Here is a 16919-nt window from a genome sequence, read left to right as displayed (position 1 = left end):
CTTGTCTCGGACAAGAGCAAAAAGCTTTACACAACAGACAGAAAAGAGGGTGAATGGAGAGGGATCTCTCCCTGTGCCTCTCTTGAACTATGGCTAAGGGGTTTCTGAGTTGAGCTCTTGTTCCTACTGATGTGTTTCACAGCAACGTAGGGGTCTGTTTGGTAAATTTTATTTAGCTGCTTTTTGAACAATGCTCCCTTCAGTGGCCTGATAATTTAAGTGAAAGCATGATATTTGTTGTATTGTGGAGACTATTTATGAGTCATTCTTCATTCAGCTCTACACATTCATGATTTCATAGATGCCTATTTTGTTCATTAGTTACCTCTCTTCCTGGCAGAAGCAGCCTGGTCTTTTTAGTTCTCTGAAGGTGTCTTGGAATATCTATGATTACTCTTTAATTACTCTTGCTTTCTCTTTAATTTTTCTAGATTTGGTTAATTGATCTCAAGGAAAACAAAAGAAGATGTACAGCATTGAAAGTGTGGGTTCATCATAAATTTACATGGCATCATAAAGTTATTTTGTTAGGCTCCTTGTTCCTATCCTCACACTGATTGCTTTTTTGACTAGATGAACATACAAAGATGAAAATAAGATTGATTTCTAATTCTTTCTATGTCTGTAGTTTTGGATTATGCTCTCTCCTAAACACCAAGGTGTGTATTTCTGAAACAGTTCAGGCTTAGTTTCTTTGTTTTTTACTAAGATTGATGTAATGAGATTTGACTGGATTCTACATGTGTGACTCACACTCTTAACAGAGTTGAGAATGGACAGTAATGACAGAAAGAGGTCTCACCATGTCAAGATCCACAAGTCTTGGGCAGATTCTCCTTGCTGTGACAGATGTTTGGAAAAGTTTGTTTTCCCTATGTTCTTCACACTGCACAGACATTAACATAACTTAACCTGCCATGTGTATTTACTGAAGCAAAATGTGTGTGCTAACAAAATAAATACACGTTTCAAAGAAAATTCTGTTGACAAAGTCAGTATTCAAAATAAACTCGATGTCATTGGGGACTCCATTCTGTAACTGGTTTTCTTTCCATGGGTCTAAAAATGCTGCTGTTTGTGACACAAATCTGTTTTTTTTTTTTATTATCTGTGTGCTGCTGGATTAAAATGTGGAAGCATATTTTTCTTAAAGAAGCCATCATGTTTTGAACTGGCCACAGTAGTTACAGTGAGAGTTACTGAAGTTTCATCTCTCTGTTGGAGTCCATAGGGTGTGTTTAATGTTCACTTTTAAAAGTATTTCAAAGTGAAATTTCTTTGCATGTTTTTAAAAAAGATGCGTTGATTTGGTCTGAGTTTACTCAATATTGCAGGTAGGGGGAAGGATGAAACAAGACAGGACTACTTTGTGATAGCAGATATTTCTCTTACACAGTAGTTCAGAAGTTAACGCAACCGGCCAGCCTATCGATTTTAATTCGTTTCTTGTCAGTACAGGCTGGGGGGTGATTGCCTGAGCAGCAGCCATGCTGGAAAGGGATAGGCAAAGACATGCCTGACCAGATCGAGCATTGCAATAGCACCACCTGGAGGGACTAGGTGACCTTCAGGGGCCCCTTCAAGCCAACAGTTTTGTAACTTTGTACTCAGAGGTGTTTCACTGAGCATCTCTAGACGTTAGTTAGGCCCTTCTTCCTATTCAAGTTCTGAGCACCTGGGGGAAAGGGAGGAAGTTTTCTACTGCTGTAGACGTTGAGGCACTGTAGATAGTCAGTGGAGAAAGATATGCCCTTAATTTATGTGTCCTGCTGTTTTGTGAACAGGAGCACCTTGTCAAAATACTACTGAAAATCTATGCATTGGATTTTTGCCATGTTTTAATCCCATAATTAGGAAAAATTACTGCACAGTGGTTTTTGCTTTTGGAATGTTTGGTGGGTTTTTTTCATTTTTGAACAAATTAACAACATCTGTGTATAAGAAGTCATCTGAACCACCTCTCTGGGCACTCTGCTTTTGAGCAAGAGACATGTGGGTAGTAGATCTGGGAATGTAGACCACTTAATGCTTCACCTACAGGGGAGGAGGTGAAGGAGAAGGAAAGATTGCCAGAACCCAGTTGGCATACTGACCCAGGAGTTCACAAGCAAAATAAATCTGAAATTGCTGAACTAATGAGGTGTGTCACCTGTTTGTTAAACAGATCTCAGTGCCAGAGGAATTAAAATTAGATAACGACACATTAGTCTGCCCTAGAAGACCTGAGATCATCTAGGAACTACCTTCTGTTTCCATACCGAACAAGACACTGACAAGAGATAAAAGATAGCACAAGAAGATGTAGTACGTAATTGGATAATATGATAATACGATGTGCTGGAGAAGAGTTAGCATGGCTTTTAATGTAAGGAAGGCATAAGCTGAGATGAGCTATCAGCATCAAGTTTAGGTGGTATAAGGGAGAGTGTCATTCTGTTCTTGCCCTGTTTTTGCATTTTTCAGTTGTGTGTTTGCATTTTTCAGTATTTTTTGGGCCACTTCTGGAGACAGGATGTTGGGCCGAGATTGGTTGGTCTAATTTTTGGTTGTTATTCACAGAGCTTCTGAAAACGACATGGGAATGTGTTTAGAAATCTCCCCAGAGATTTGTGGTTTTTTATTAAGGGATGTCCGAATCAACTGTGTTCAACTAACTGTAACTTGGACACCACATCTATCCCGTGCTGATATCAAGAAACAGAATAATGATACTGGTCTTAGTAATACCAATGTGCAGATCATGAACCTTGAATCCATGTAAGTAACGGGGGGGGGGGGGAACTGTATGTACAAACCTGCAAGATCGCTTCCAGATTCTGTTGGAAGCCTTAATCTGTGAATTATAGGAATAAAAGGGACGTAGACTACTCTTTATAGATTATGAGGTTTTTGTAGCCTGTCTTCGCTTTAACAGGTCTTAAAGCAGCTGCTGCTGTGAGCAGAGTTGAGGACTGATCAACAGTGGTAGTGCTGGTATGCCAGCTTTAACAAAGTAATTGTTAGTAGTGTCTTTTCTACTTGATTGTTCTACTTCCTATTATGATAATGTTATTCATAATGAAGCTGCTACCAAAATGTGAATGGAAAGCAAAAAGTCCTAATATATAATATTCATTTTTCAGTTATCATTTTATATCGGGCACACATTTGTTATATTAGAGCTCACAGAATTATTTTACAAGTGTCAGCTTGCTTGCTCAAGAGGTTGCTTAAAATTGCTAGCAACTCGACTGGTACATTTTGTTTTTCTCAATTCTTTTGCTCTTAAGGATGACCTAATTTTTGTGATCTGTTTGTGCTAGCAGTCCTTTGTTCGCCTCTCTCTTCTCCATGTCTTTCAGAGGTTTACTTGGATCCTATTGGTTTGTTTTTCTTTGCTTACCACTGATTTTTGATTGAAGCAGCAATATTATATTATCACTAGTGTCTGTAATTGCTTAGAAATAGATGAATTATGTTGCAGGGGGAAAAAGGAGTGAGAAATAGAGAAAAAACAAATCTGCATTTTCGAATACTTACTTTTTAATTTCTGATTGGAAGCACAGGCCAGGAAACTGTGTAGAGTGGAGTGAGGATGAAGGAAAAAAGATAGAATCTAAACATCTGTTCCTGAAGCTGACTCTTATCAGACAGATCTTTGCAGCTTTGTGTAAAAGCAGTTGTAGGACTCTGAGAACCAAACTCAGAAAACAGCTTAAGCATCCAGTGGGTTACCAGCTGTGTAATTCACAGAAATTCAACTTTAGCCATTTGAACCTTAGACTTTGTGAGAAGTTCTGCTTATCTCCAGAACTGCTGCCAATCCTAGCTTTACTAAGATACGCAGTCTTGACTGAAGTGTATGTGGAGTTCATAGCCAGAGACATTTCTATGGCAGGTCCCCTGAAGGACCCAGTCAGGCTGGTATTCTCAGAGCACGTGGGAAATGAAGTTACAACAGTAGGCTGGTGCATCTGGTATATGGTAGACTATGCCCAGCCAAGCTTGTTTTCAAATGCTTCTCTCCCAGGTGAGTGCTCCCTCACCAGGTAAAGGCAGAGTTGATGGGGGAGACAGAGGTAGGAAAGGAGGTTGAACAGTGCTTATGGCTCCTTTTCAGGCACAGGTCACTGCAAAAAGGAATGCAAGGGTCATGGGTGAGGGAGAGAGCATGCAACAGGAGGCTCCCAGGGGTGAGAGTGGTCATGGGAGGAAGAGCTCTTCTTCCCCTTTACTTTCTCCCTCTCCTTCACAAATTTTCGATTCCCTTGTCTGGAATGACATAGCTCTTAACTAGAGGCATTGGGAGGGCCTCATCCCAGTTCTGCTTGCTTTTGGGAAGCAGAAGAACCGGTTGCAGGTTTTTGAACTCCACCCTTGTGTCGCGGTCAAGACGGTCATGCGACAATTGACAATTAATTAAGAAGCAAAAGAAGTGGAATCGTTTATTGCTCTTTTACATCCTTTTTTATATCTTCTACAACTACTGCAAGCTCTAACATAATTGGCTAAGCCCATAGCAACGGTACACCCATAGCAACGGTACATGATTAGATAGCTTTCTTAAAGTTTTTACTTCTGAACATGATTCATGCAGTTCCTTATCTATGTTCAACAGTTTCACGTTTCTTGTTGCAGATGTTCACTATCCTTGCTCCTTATCTGTGGTATGCTCTCCCGCATGCAGACTTCTCACGGGTACGGGATGATCTGGCCAAGGTCAAATTCCTTCTGCTCTGCCAGGCGTTCAGCAGACCCGCTGCCTACCCTGACAATTCCCCCTTTTTGTATTTGTGCTACAAATATTGCATGAGCAGCCTTCTGCAGGGCCCTTTGCAGAAGACTGATGATACATGGCAACATTAGGAGCACAGTTATGACAACTAACAGGATCATTCCAGTAGTTCTGATTAACGAGATCAGCCAGCCCAATAACCCCCATCCTTTAAACAACTTTGTTAGCCAGTCAAGACCATCATCTTCTGTTAAGCGATGCACTCCATCTTTCAGCTGCTGAATACTGTTGAAAATAGATTCAGAATGATCAGACAAGTTCATACAACACATCCCTTCAAATTCGTCACAACCATGTCCTTGTGCTAAAAGCAAAAAGTCAATCGCAGCCCTGTTCTGTAAAGTAGCATGCCTAACACTATCAACATCAGTTAAAAGACCACTTAAAGCTATAGAGGTAGCATTGGTTTGCTTGCTAAGCCAACAGCCTAATTTATTCAAAGTTCTTAAAGCATGTGCAACACCAACAATTGGGGCTAAGAGAGCAGTTGCTATGATTTCGCCTGAATTCCAAAATTCAACATTATCGTTGCACTGACTGTTAAACGAATGAACAGCTCTCCGGGCCCGGTTATTCTTCCGAGTCATGTTTACAAGCTGTGACAAACTTGGTGTCAGCAGGGTAAGGCGACCAAGACTACAAGGTCTGCCGTGCAGTGCTGATGGGATACCACTCCAAGCTCTGTCTTTTGCACTTTTTCAGGGGCAATAATCAATCCATACTGTTGCAATGATTCTCTAGTCAAATTTTCCATGTCACACAACTGCTCCTCGCTGTTTGATGCCAACAAAATGTCATCCATATAATGATAACAATAACTGGTGGGAAATTTCTCCCGTACAGGTGACAATGCTTGTGCCACAAACCATTGGCATATTGTTGGAGAATTTTTCATGCCCTGCGGCAACACCTTCCAGTGGTATCTTTGTACAGGTTCTGCATGATTAACAGAAGGCACAGAGAATGCAAATTTTTCTTTGTCCCGAGAAGCTAATGGTATTGTAAAAAAACAGTCTTTCAGATCTATAACTATGATTTCCCAATTGTGAGGGATCATGGCAGGTGAGGGCATACCTGGCTGCAGAGCCCCCATTGTGGCCATAACAGCATTAACTTGCCGCAGGTCATGTAAAAACCTCCATTTACCTGATTTCTTTTTGATTACAAATACAGGAGTGTTCCAAGGGCTCTGAGAGGTTCAATGTGTCTAGCAACCAACTGTTCTTGTACCAATTCTTGCAGGGCCTTTAACTTTTCAATTGGCAGGGGCCACTGATCTACCCACACAGGGTCAGTTGTTAACCAGGTTAATTCCAGTGTAGGTCATTTAACGCCCTGCAGAACAGTGACCCCTGTTAAAAATCCGTAGTAATCTTTACCCCCCATTGTGACAAGCAATCCCGCCCCCATAAATTGAGAGGGGCAGCTGTCACATACGGTTTGACAGTTGCCTGTTGGCCCTCAGGATTGGTAACAAGAATTGGCGTGGTTGCCGTTCTAGCTCGTGTGGACCCTCCCAGCCCTAGTACCCCTGCTCCTGCATCTTCCATTGGCCAGGTCGGTGGCCACAGGTAATCGGCAATGATAGTCACATCAGCTCCAGTATCCAGGAGCCCAGCAAGCCTTACTGTGGTCGGCGATCGGTCACGATTTGATAGTGTACACACCATGTGTGGTCGGGATGATGACAAAGTCTGTGACCAGCAGATCTGCGGAGGTCCTGTAGATCCGAAGCTGCCGTCTCCACGCAGGCGCTGTTCTGCTTTTGAAACACAACTCAAAAATGGAACAAGTTGAGCAATGCGAGTACCTTTTGGTATTGTTATTGGTGGAAAAAGAGTTGAAACCATGGCACAAATCTGTCCTGTAAAATCTGCATCAATAACTCCAACATGTACTATGAGTCCATTTAAAGTGCTACTGGATCTTCCAATTAACAATGCACTTAGTCCTTGCCCTATGGGCCCAACAGCCTCGAGTGGTACTTTAACGATCTCTTTAGTAGTTATTGTTACTGTGTCGGAGGTGGATACATCCAGCCCTGCGGAGCCTGCCGTGGCTGCCGACAGGCGTTCACAGAGAGGGGCTGTGGTGTCAGGGTATTTGCTGTCTGAGCACGCCCTCTCGCGCTCTTCCTTTGGTTTCCCGAGATTGCATGCCCCTGTGCATGAAACTTTGATCGACACAGTTTAGCATAATGACCAAGTCTGCCACATCGGTTACAAATTATGACTGATTGAGATCGTTTCTCAGTAGCTTTATTTGGGCAAAATGCCTTAATATGCCCATCTTTTCCACACGTATGGCAGTGCCTTATTTTCATGGCAGTAGCCAATGCTGCCATCTTATGTTCTATGGTGCCGACTTTCGAACATGCTGTTATCATTTCTGGCACCGACGGATCTCCAGGGAGAGTTTGAATCATCTTTTGACAGTCCTCATTAGCATTATCTTTCGCTAATTGTTTACACATCATTTCTCGCAAAGTGTCATCCTCTACCTGTTTTTCTAAGGCTGCAGAAATTTTCTCCACAAACTGTAAAAATGGCTCTCTGGGTCCCTGACGAATGGTAATATATTTTGGTTTAGGAGCAGCCATCTCCATGGTTTTTTTCAAGGCTTCCAATCCTACTCTCTGTGTTTGCTCAAGCACAATCTGTGGCCAGGTTGCTTGCAACTGTGGGTTGCTAAAAGGACCCTCTCCCATTAATGCCTCTTCACCGACACCTAATCTGGGATCTGCTTGTGGCAGGCGCTGGTTAGTCATTGCAGTGGTTCTGGCCAGCTGCCTCCAGTTATGAAAAAATACCTGCAGGTGAACAGGCTGAAATAGTACTTGTGCCAGATGGGTAATATCATAAGGACATAGCAAATCCGTGCTGATTATACGGATCAGTTGCATCACCTCTGGTGAATTTATTCCAAATTTCTGTGCCTTATTTTGGAGATCTTGCATGACTTTCCAACTAATCGGGTTATGATCATCATGCTGATTAGTACTAGGAGCAGCTTTAAAAACAGGGAAAGCCTGCGTTTGTAGTTGGACTGAACGGGAGGAGGACAGGAGGGAAGAACCAGGAGTGATTCGCTCTACTAAGTCCCAGTTACCACTCTCAGCTGCATATTTACGAACACCCTCCCAAAACTGCTCTGGGGATCTAGGAAGGACAGTCACAGTGGCTGGAGGAAGTGTCCATGGTGAAGCTTTTTGTTCTGTCTGTTTATCAGTCAGATTCAACGCTCGCAAACTGTCAGTAAGTTCTTTAGTGCCAGATTCATCACCCTCAGAGTCTCTGTCAGACTCACTACATACTGCTGGCTCCTCCGGGGGAGCTGATGGTGTCACGTTTATCGTATCAGAATCCTGCGAGGGGGAAGCCCCTCCAGGGTCTTCCTGTATCGGCACAGGGGGAGGTGGACAAGAATGCCCCCTGCTTTTTCCTGTCAATGGTTTTCGACCCGCTACTGCAGACAGTGTGGGATCACCATAACTGAGACCAGGACCAAAAGAACTAGAGGCAAGAGTGGATTCTTTCTTTCCTTCAGCATCATGTTCCTTTTTCCACTCCTTCAGCGTCTCAGTTAGCACGCACCATGTAGTTGCTAGCTCACACGCCTCTTTCTGTCCTTTTGAAACTTCATCCCACAGCTTTTCGCCTATTCTCTGCCACACAGTCACACTAAATGCAGTGGTTACGTTAGCTTCAAAGCCTTGCATCTTACTCCATATCAACATTTTCTTCAGGCTTTGTTCTGGGGTTTTAACCCCTTTTCTTTTTAAAAGGGCTTTCCAGGCAGACAAAATTGTCTCCTCCTCTTTAGTTAATTGCTGCCCCATATTATATCTTAATAAGTTTTCCCCGGTGGCTCACCTTGTACGAAGGTGTCAAAATGTCAGGTCCGGACCAGGCAGAATCTCCTCTGCTCTCAGCTTCACCGGTCTCCATCTCCGCTGCACCTCGCCCTGCAGCTCATAAAAAATCCCCTATGTTCCACTTGTATCATATCACGTCGGGGTCACCAATTGTCGCGGTCGAGACGGTCATGCGACAATTGACAATTAATTAAGAAGCAAAAGAAGTGGAATCGTTTATTGCTCTTTTACATCCTTTTTTATATCTTCTACAACTACTGCAAGCTCTAACATAATTGGCTAAGCCCATAGCAACGGTACACCCATAGCAACGGTACATGATTAGATAGCTTTCTTAAAGTTTTTACTTCTGAACATGATTCACGCAGTTCCTTATCTATGTTCAACAGTTTCACGTTTCTTGTTGCAGATGTTCACTATCCTTGCTCCTTATCTGTGGTATGCTCTCCCGCATGCAGACTTCTCACGGGTACGGGATGATCTGGCCAAGGTCAAATTCCTTCTGCTCTGCCAGGCGTTCAGCAGACCCGCTGCTACCCCGACACCCTTGAGCTAGGTGCATGAAAGTACAGCAAAACCTGCCAAACGTATGTGTCTTTGTGGGGTTTAGTCCACTTTATTGCCTATGTAGGTGGTGTTTTCACGCTATATGCCTCTGTGTGTTGTCCTGAGCAGAGGATTTGGCCCAACTGAGTAGCTGGATGTGCGATAGCTACAGAAGTAAGACTTTTTTTCCCCAAGGGAATTTTGAGGTTTGTTGCTTGTCAACAAACATATAGTATTGCATATAGTATCTGGAAAAGAAGAATCCGTGATGGACCATGAGTTTTGCATATACATAAAGGAAGAGTACACTAGAAACTACACAGTAAAATTTTCCTGATGTATAGATAAACTGTAAGTGATTAAAGCATTCGACTGGGGAAATGCCACATGCACGATTTAAAACTAAGATGCATATATATTGCAGACCTCCTAAATGAGTGCTAAATTAATATATTAAGGAAAAAAACCTATGTTGATCTTAGAGTGTTGTAGTGAAACTGTTTAATAGTCTATGGAGTATGCTGTAAAATCAGGTTTGGTTTGGGGGTTTTTATAACATTAACTTATTTGAGGTGCCACCTTTTAGGTAACTCTTTAAAACAGAAAGCATTCTGAAGTTTAACTGAAAGTTTTGTAAAACAAAAAGACCTAAATTCCAATGTCTCAAACTGGAGTTATATAATTATGGAGAAGAGAGGACATAATTTTCAAAACATTACCATTTTCTTTAAGGAGAGCTTGGTTCTGATTGTATTTTCTACAGTAATAAGACCTGGACTGATTCCTGAAAATGTGGGATAATACCACTTTTTACTGAGGTTTATAAAAATTCAGGCCTGTAATTTAATATATCATTACACGGAGAGAATTTGGTTGTACTTCCCATCGTATCTTAAAAAAAATTTTGTACCCTAATGCTTTATGCAAAATATGTGTAGATGTTGTTTTCATCCTTTTTTGTTCTTTTATTTAAGGTAGAAATTTCATAACATTTCCTTGGGCAGGAAGAACATGAAGTGAGATAAATTTTAGTCAAGAATCCAACTATGTAGATACTGTTTGAAAGACAACCTACAAAATTATTTTTAAAAGATTGCAAGTACTAGATTTTTTGCATATCCTGGCCCTGGGTGTGTTCACTTTTCAAAAAAGCGAAAAAACCACATCCATGACTGTTGTTTAAAAGACCAGGAAACCATCGCTGTGGAAGGGCTGTACAATGCAAACTGGAAATAGCATTGCTGCCTTTGACAGTGTAGCCTTTAACTGTTGATGGAGTGTCAACAAGGGCACAGATGAGAGAGGTAGGACAGTATTTTAGGAGTGACACCATCATATCTACAAACCATCTAAACACTTGGGGACATGGCTTTTGGGGTTACTTTTTGTTGTTGTTTGTCAGCATTGCAAAAATGCAGAGATCATGAAAGCCTGGAAACTTGAAAACTCAAGAGTCAGGCTGCACAGCCTGACATCCCAGTCAGAAGGAATGGGGATAATTCACACAGGGGTAAGAAATAGGCTGGGAAAGGTCTTAAGAGAGGACAGGTGTGTTTGCAGCCTTCCCCCCCCCCCCCCCCCCCCCCCCTTTGTTACTTTCATCTGCAAAGAAGATTCATCTCTGCCTTCTGCATCCTTCTTCAAGTTGAATGTAAACTTGGCAAGTTTTCCTATGTCACAGCTAAAGAGAAGGATGCTGTAATAATCTGCAGACAAAATAAGAGAGCTGAATGAAAAAACTGCCAGTGGTTGAGAAGGAAGTGCCACATTTTAATGTAGAATGAGTAAGATTTAGAAAGAGCAAGGGTGGGAGGACTAAAGAGAAACTCAGGGTGATGATGACTTACCAATTGTGGATGTGAGCAGAAAAAGATTGGTGGCAGTACTTACGGTGCCTGAGAGAAGGTTGCAGGTGGAAGTTGATGGGGAAGACGTGGATTTGGAAGGGAAGTTTACTGAAATGGCAGCTAGACACATGCATAGAGAAAAGCCGAGATTCCTGTTGCCAAAAGTGGAAAGAAAGAGGGTATATGTGCAAGTCCTCAGTGGAGCTGGTTTTAGAGCAAGTAATTTGTTTCTTGTGATCAAGAAAAAGAAGGAAAAAACCTCCCAAAAACCTGTATTTCCTGTTTCAGGTAAATGGACCTTTAGGTCAGTATTTCTAAGGCACACTCCCTGCAGTGATACATTTGGAGGGAAAAACAACCCAAGATCTTTGCCAGTGTCAGAGGATATTCTATGGAGGACCTTCTGAAGGGTGAAGAGAGAAGTAGAAAGGGTCTTAGGCTGGAGGATATTTCTAAAAGCCAATATCAGACTAGATTTCAAACAATAAAATGTCAGTGATGTGAGAGGCAGCTGATGGGAGCGTGGAACGCAACTGTAGAGTATTGCTGAACTTTGACTCTAAAGAGTGACACTTAGAGACTTCTCTTTAACTGGAGTGAAAAGAGAACCCAAGTTCAAAATATTTAAGGAAGGGAAGGCATAAGAGTCATCTTGGGCTGAAATTGAAGCCTAGATAGTTTTGTGGTCTTAGCATTAGCTGGCATATAGCCAGTTATTTCAATGGTGTTACCCCAAGTGGAAGTCTGTGTAAAGGTTATTGATGCATTGAGGATCTGCACTGGTACTGGTTTCTTGGTGCCAGGCACCCCACAGGAAGTTCATACTTGTTGTTTTTGAAAATATTTGTGACTTACACAAAGCTTGTATCATACACATCATGAATAGGCTAGCTCTTCAAAATGTGTATGCATATTTTTTTACCAGTTCCTATGGTTCAGGTTTCTGTTATGGATGTTTGCAGAGTTTGCAGTGGCTAAGCCACATCATGACGATGAAGCCCTATTTCTTCTAAGTGCTATGTTTGATCGTAATTTCCAGTTAATAAAACAATATGACCTTACATTAACCTTAGAGTTCAGCCAATCCAACTATTTAATGCTCCTCTGGACTCCTTGGAAACGTGGCAGTGGGCTGGCCTGAGGGTGAGCTGCGTGCGGAGCAGAGCGGGTTGGCAGCCCTCTAGTGGGAGCCAGGGAAATGCAGGGCTGGGAAAACAGAAGCATAAATCATCCGGAAGCCACAGCAAGAGACGAGAATTAAAAAACAAAACAAAACAACAAACAAATCAGAACTTGACAACAGAGGTGGCAGAGAGTAGTGCTCCCTGAGAGTTGCCAGAGTAACTACTGGTGGGTGGAGAGTATGATCAGGGCAGGCATTCGAATGAATCGGGCAAGGAAGGTGTCTGGACAAGCCATGGAGGTCAGGCCAAAAGCCATCAAGCTCAGGACCAAGTCTCCAGCAGGAGGAGCATGTAGGGATCTATCCCATTTATTCTCCAGCCTCTGCCAGTTTATCATTTAGGGGCTTCTTGAGTCAGAGGTGGCATCTTCATTTTTTTCTGATAAACCTGTCCCTTCTTTGATACACAAATTGCTAGGCAGGTCAAGTGATATTCCTTGTAACAGTTGAAGTGGTCAAAGAAGTATGGGGAGACTCCAAACAGAGAAAGAGTGGCCAAGTGTTAAGCTATAGAAAAGTGCCACTGGATAGTTGTTGAATGGACAAGAAGTGATAAAAAAGTAAAAGAGTAGGAGAAAGATTGGGATATAGTTCTGCTAAGAAAGACAAGACGAAGAAAAGAAGAGGAAGAAGAGAGAGGCATAACATTTCTGCACAATGGAAGAAGATCCACACACCCTGCTCAGGTGTGTTGTCACAGGAAGAGGAGCAGGACACCAGCTCCAGGCCAGAGATGCTGGAGAAGAGTGGTGGGCCCTGTGTCTCATAAGGGAATTCAGGCAAGGCTAAGACCAGTGTAGAGGTCACACATGGTTGTAATCTCTTTCAGGACTGCAGTCTGGCCAGGAAAAAAAGGGAAGGGAATTCAGGTTGATAATAGTGGTATAATCGAATATGGAAATGGTAATAGACAAAGGACAGGATGAGGTGTCAGCCCTCAGCAGTGGTGTAGAGGGGGAAGACTGAGCTGAGAAAAATATAGATGAGGACTAGCAAAGATGGGGAGATGGAGCCAAGGGAATGCAGCGGTGCAGTGAGAGCTGGATTGAAAAGAGAATCCTGTTACCTGCCCCACTTATGAAACCAAAGGGATAGAGATCTGAAGACATACTACTGCATCAGCATGGGAGTGACTGAAGGGGGAAGAAGATACAGCAGGTAGGGGGAAGGAGATTTCAGACCAAAAGGTTGTCCATAGACCTTGGAGTCTGTGCGATGCTTCTTAACAGGCACATCCATCCTGAGCCTTTCCAGGAGGCTGAACTCACCAACATCTTTGCTTCACTGCTTGGTTGGGTCTAGTTGCTATTGTTGTTCTGGAGCAATGAAGAATTATTCAAGAAGATCTTGCTGTACTAATTAGTTTTTTATTTTTACAGTGGCTATGTTACTAATTGATTATGATTCATAAACTGCAGGGACTGTAAGTCTGCAGGCATATTGGAGTGTAAAGATTTTTGTATTGGTGGTTTAAAAGGCTGAAACTTTAATGAAATGGTAAGTACGTTTTGCTTAATGGTACTGCTATGATTGTAAGGTAATTGATGATCACTGATTTACATTAAAAAATATGCATTAAGAAAGTACCATTGACTTTGTCTTTAATTCTTTGATTGATAGCTGATTCCTGTGGAGATTGCCTGGGAGGCTAGAATGATACTGGAAATAATAATGGACAGTTTAAAATCTTAAACCAAAAATGTCTTCACTATTTTTAAGCTTTCGTTATTCCCAGATGGTTGGTTTATGATTTCTTTGCTTCCAACCCTGTGTCTGTTCCTCTGCTCACTGAAACCAGAGATTGACCTCTTTGGAACCACGTTTTACCACAAAAGTTTGTCATGAGCTCCTGTACTAATTGAATTAGATGGCAGATCTATTAACAGTCTTTCCTGACAGTCAATCAAATAATAAGAGTTTTATTTAAATTGGAGATCATTGGCAATGAGATATTCACTTAAGTCAGGAAATGAGCAGAGGTATGGTCATAGTATCACTAATATGCGACATCCACATGGTCGGACTCTTCTGGGAATTAGGAAGATGTGGAATTAGTTCCTTCAATGTGAAATTAGTCCCTTTGGCCAAGGAGAGATCTGGGACATTTGCAAGGGCCAGGCACTCATGTCATTATTCTTGCTGCTTCCTCTAGCAGTGTCTTGAAAGAGAAAAGTGAGACAGTCTCTTGTACCCAGAGCAATTTTGGCATATAAATCTAAGGAATTGGCTTGTAAAACAGAACTCAGAACTCCAAATCCAGGAAGGAGGATTTCAGACATAGTTATTGCTGTATCTGATGAGAAGGTTTATTAATCCTTCCTATGCTCAAGTTCATTACCAGTCTAAATTTGAGGATCCCATCTGTTTTACTGCATTGTGTAAGTAATGAAGTTGAGCAGTTTAGGGACTTAAAGGTTATATGTGGCAATTTTTCAAAGATAGCAGCACCTTTTCTGCATCCATGTGTGGTTCTGATCATATCATGTCTGCATGGGATGGGGGCAAGTTCACCTACATCCGGGCTGGCAGATTATCTAAGCCTCATGAAGCTTTTCTACTGTTAGCAAAGGCAAGAACACCCTGAAACTGGAAGGGGGGAAGAGAGAAAGAGACACCCTGATTTTTAGGTCCTTCTATTCATGAGGCTGACACAGAGGCAGCAGGGAGAGAAACTCTGACTCACAGTTGTGTGAGTTTTTTGATGTTGTTTTAAAATTCCCAGGCTACGAGAAGTGGCTACCCTGTAAAGGAATCTTGCCTGCATCGATCTGTGTCTCAGACACAGTTATTCCATCTTGGACAAAACAGAGTAATTAAAGCTGGATGTTCTCTGAAGTGGTAGAAGAGTGGAAGGCATTCTTTTACAATGTCAGTTCCCTAGTAGCATTAATAAATTGATAATAAAACAAATACCTGTGTTCCAACTGTCTTTTGTGAAGGATCCCAGGCACTTGATCAGTACATTCAGGGACAGTCAGAGCTGTGCGTTGTAAAAAAAGAAGCTTTTGCACTGATACTGACCCAAGTCTTTTACGTACTCTTACAGATTCCTCCAGTGAGACTACTTTAAAATTTTTTTATTTTTTTTTTTAAATCAAATTATATCATGATAGAAAATGTATTTAAGGATTTCCTATGTAATACCATTGGAGTATGAATATGCTGGGTTTCCTTTTTGGTGAGGGAGAAGAGGGGTTGGGAGCTTTCAGAGAACTGTTTCTCTAACCTAACTCATAGCTTATGGTGGTGGATGCTAACTTCATTTCTATTCTGATAAATTTACTGACATTAAGTTACATGCTGATATGGCAGGAGATCAAGTTGCAAGTGAATCTTTTGTTTAAGAAAAAGAGAGGTTAACTACACTTATATTGGGGGCAGTTTTTGTTTTGGAAAACAGTGGCAGGCTTTGTAGTTTAATCTTTTGGAGTACTGCCTGTTACCACCTTCTGACGTACATTGTTGGGCTGAGAAGAATCGATGCTCAGTGGTGCATGAAAATCCAACGTGTCAGTTGTAGCTATACATAATACCACCGTCTCAAATGCAGGCAAGGCTGTTAATACTTAACATGGTATTGTATTCTTTAAGGAAGAAAGTTGAATACTGGTAACTTCATCCATTTTGAATATTTATACACGTTCCTTTGAAAAATACTAAATATAAGAAGAAGGTAATATGTGGACAAAAGTCTCCAACTAATGGGCACTGCAGAGCAAAATGCTGCAGAAATAAGGCTCCAAGATTCCTGTATGTCAGGGAATAGACCTGGGAATCTGCCAGCAAGTAGGGTTTTGTTCAAATTGCATGGCTTGCAGGGCAGTTGGTTTAACTTGCCTACACCTGGCATCTGGGGTAACTGGTACCAGGAAAGCAGAGAATCTGCCCTTCTGGAGATTGTTAACTTGCAAATAATCCTTCATATGCATGAAGGGGACAATATTTTATGGGTTCAGACACTTTTCCTTACGTACATGAATCTGTGGGAGGACATAGGTATTGTTCAGTTGCTTAACAACCTTCTGTAGCTGATGATCTCAAGTGAAACAAATCAGTAGTGTATAGGAGAGGAGTGTTGAAATGTATCAAGACTCAAAAAGTATTAAGGTAATTGAACTCCTAGGAAATATGGTAACAAATCACAGACTGTATCTGCTGGCTTTTTGCTATAGCTTTAAATCATGATGTGCTCTCATGTCTTCTGAAAATGTCATGGCTCACATTGTAGCAGTGTTTTTTCCTGAAAACTAAAGGCTGTGATTCTGGAAAACAATTTAAAATCTGCAATCCAAACAAGTTATCTTGTCTGAAAAGTTGCTTGTTTCCTAACCAAACCCATTAAAATATTATTATTGAATATATGTCACAAGATCTTTAATACAAATTCTATATTGCAATCAAATTATAAGGTCATTTTCGGCCAGAAAAAAAAAAGTTTTCTGTAGTCTTAAGCAAATTACAAGTCCTTCTGTGTAACCAAGGTACTCTGTTGGGGAAAGAGGGGGAAGAAATGCTGTTTCTTGTTTCTTTATTTAAAACCCTACCATTTTTAACTTAGAGGCAAATGAAATTAGGAGTTTGGTAAGACATGTTCATAAAAGATACACTTCAAAACAACTAATTAAAGGCTGCTAGTCATATGTCTGCCTGCCTTTGAGAGGTTTCATGGTTCTGTTTGATCTTTCTTTCATTCTT

The 16919-nt window shown here is 41.5% G+C and overlaps 1 protein-coding gene across 9 annotated transcripts in view; it reads left to right on the top strand.

Annotated features, from left to right (window-relative positions):
- PDE8B (phosphodiesterase 8B) overlaps window positions 1-16919 on the top strand; it is an 88645-nt gene that overhangs the window by 21395 nt on the left and 50331 nt on the right. The gene's annotated exons all lie outside the window — the stretch shown is intronic.

The sequence above is a fragment of the Athene noctua genome, chromosome Z, assembly GCF_965140245.1.
Source record: "Athene noctua chromosome Z, bAthNoc1.hap1.1, whole genome shotgun sequence".
Lineage (NCBI taxonomy): Eukaryota > Metazoa > Chordata > Aves > Strigiformes > Strigidae > Athene > Athene noctua.
Note: the sequence above shows the minus strand (reverse complement) of the source record. Positions and strands in the feature narration are given on the sequence as shown.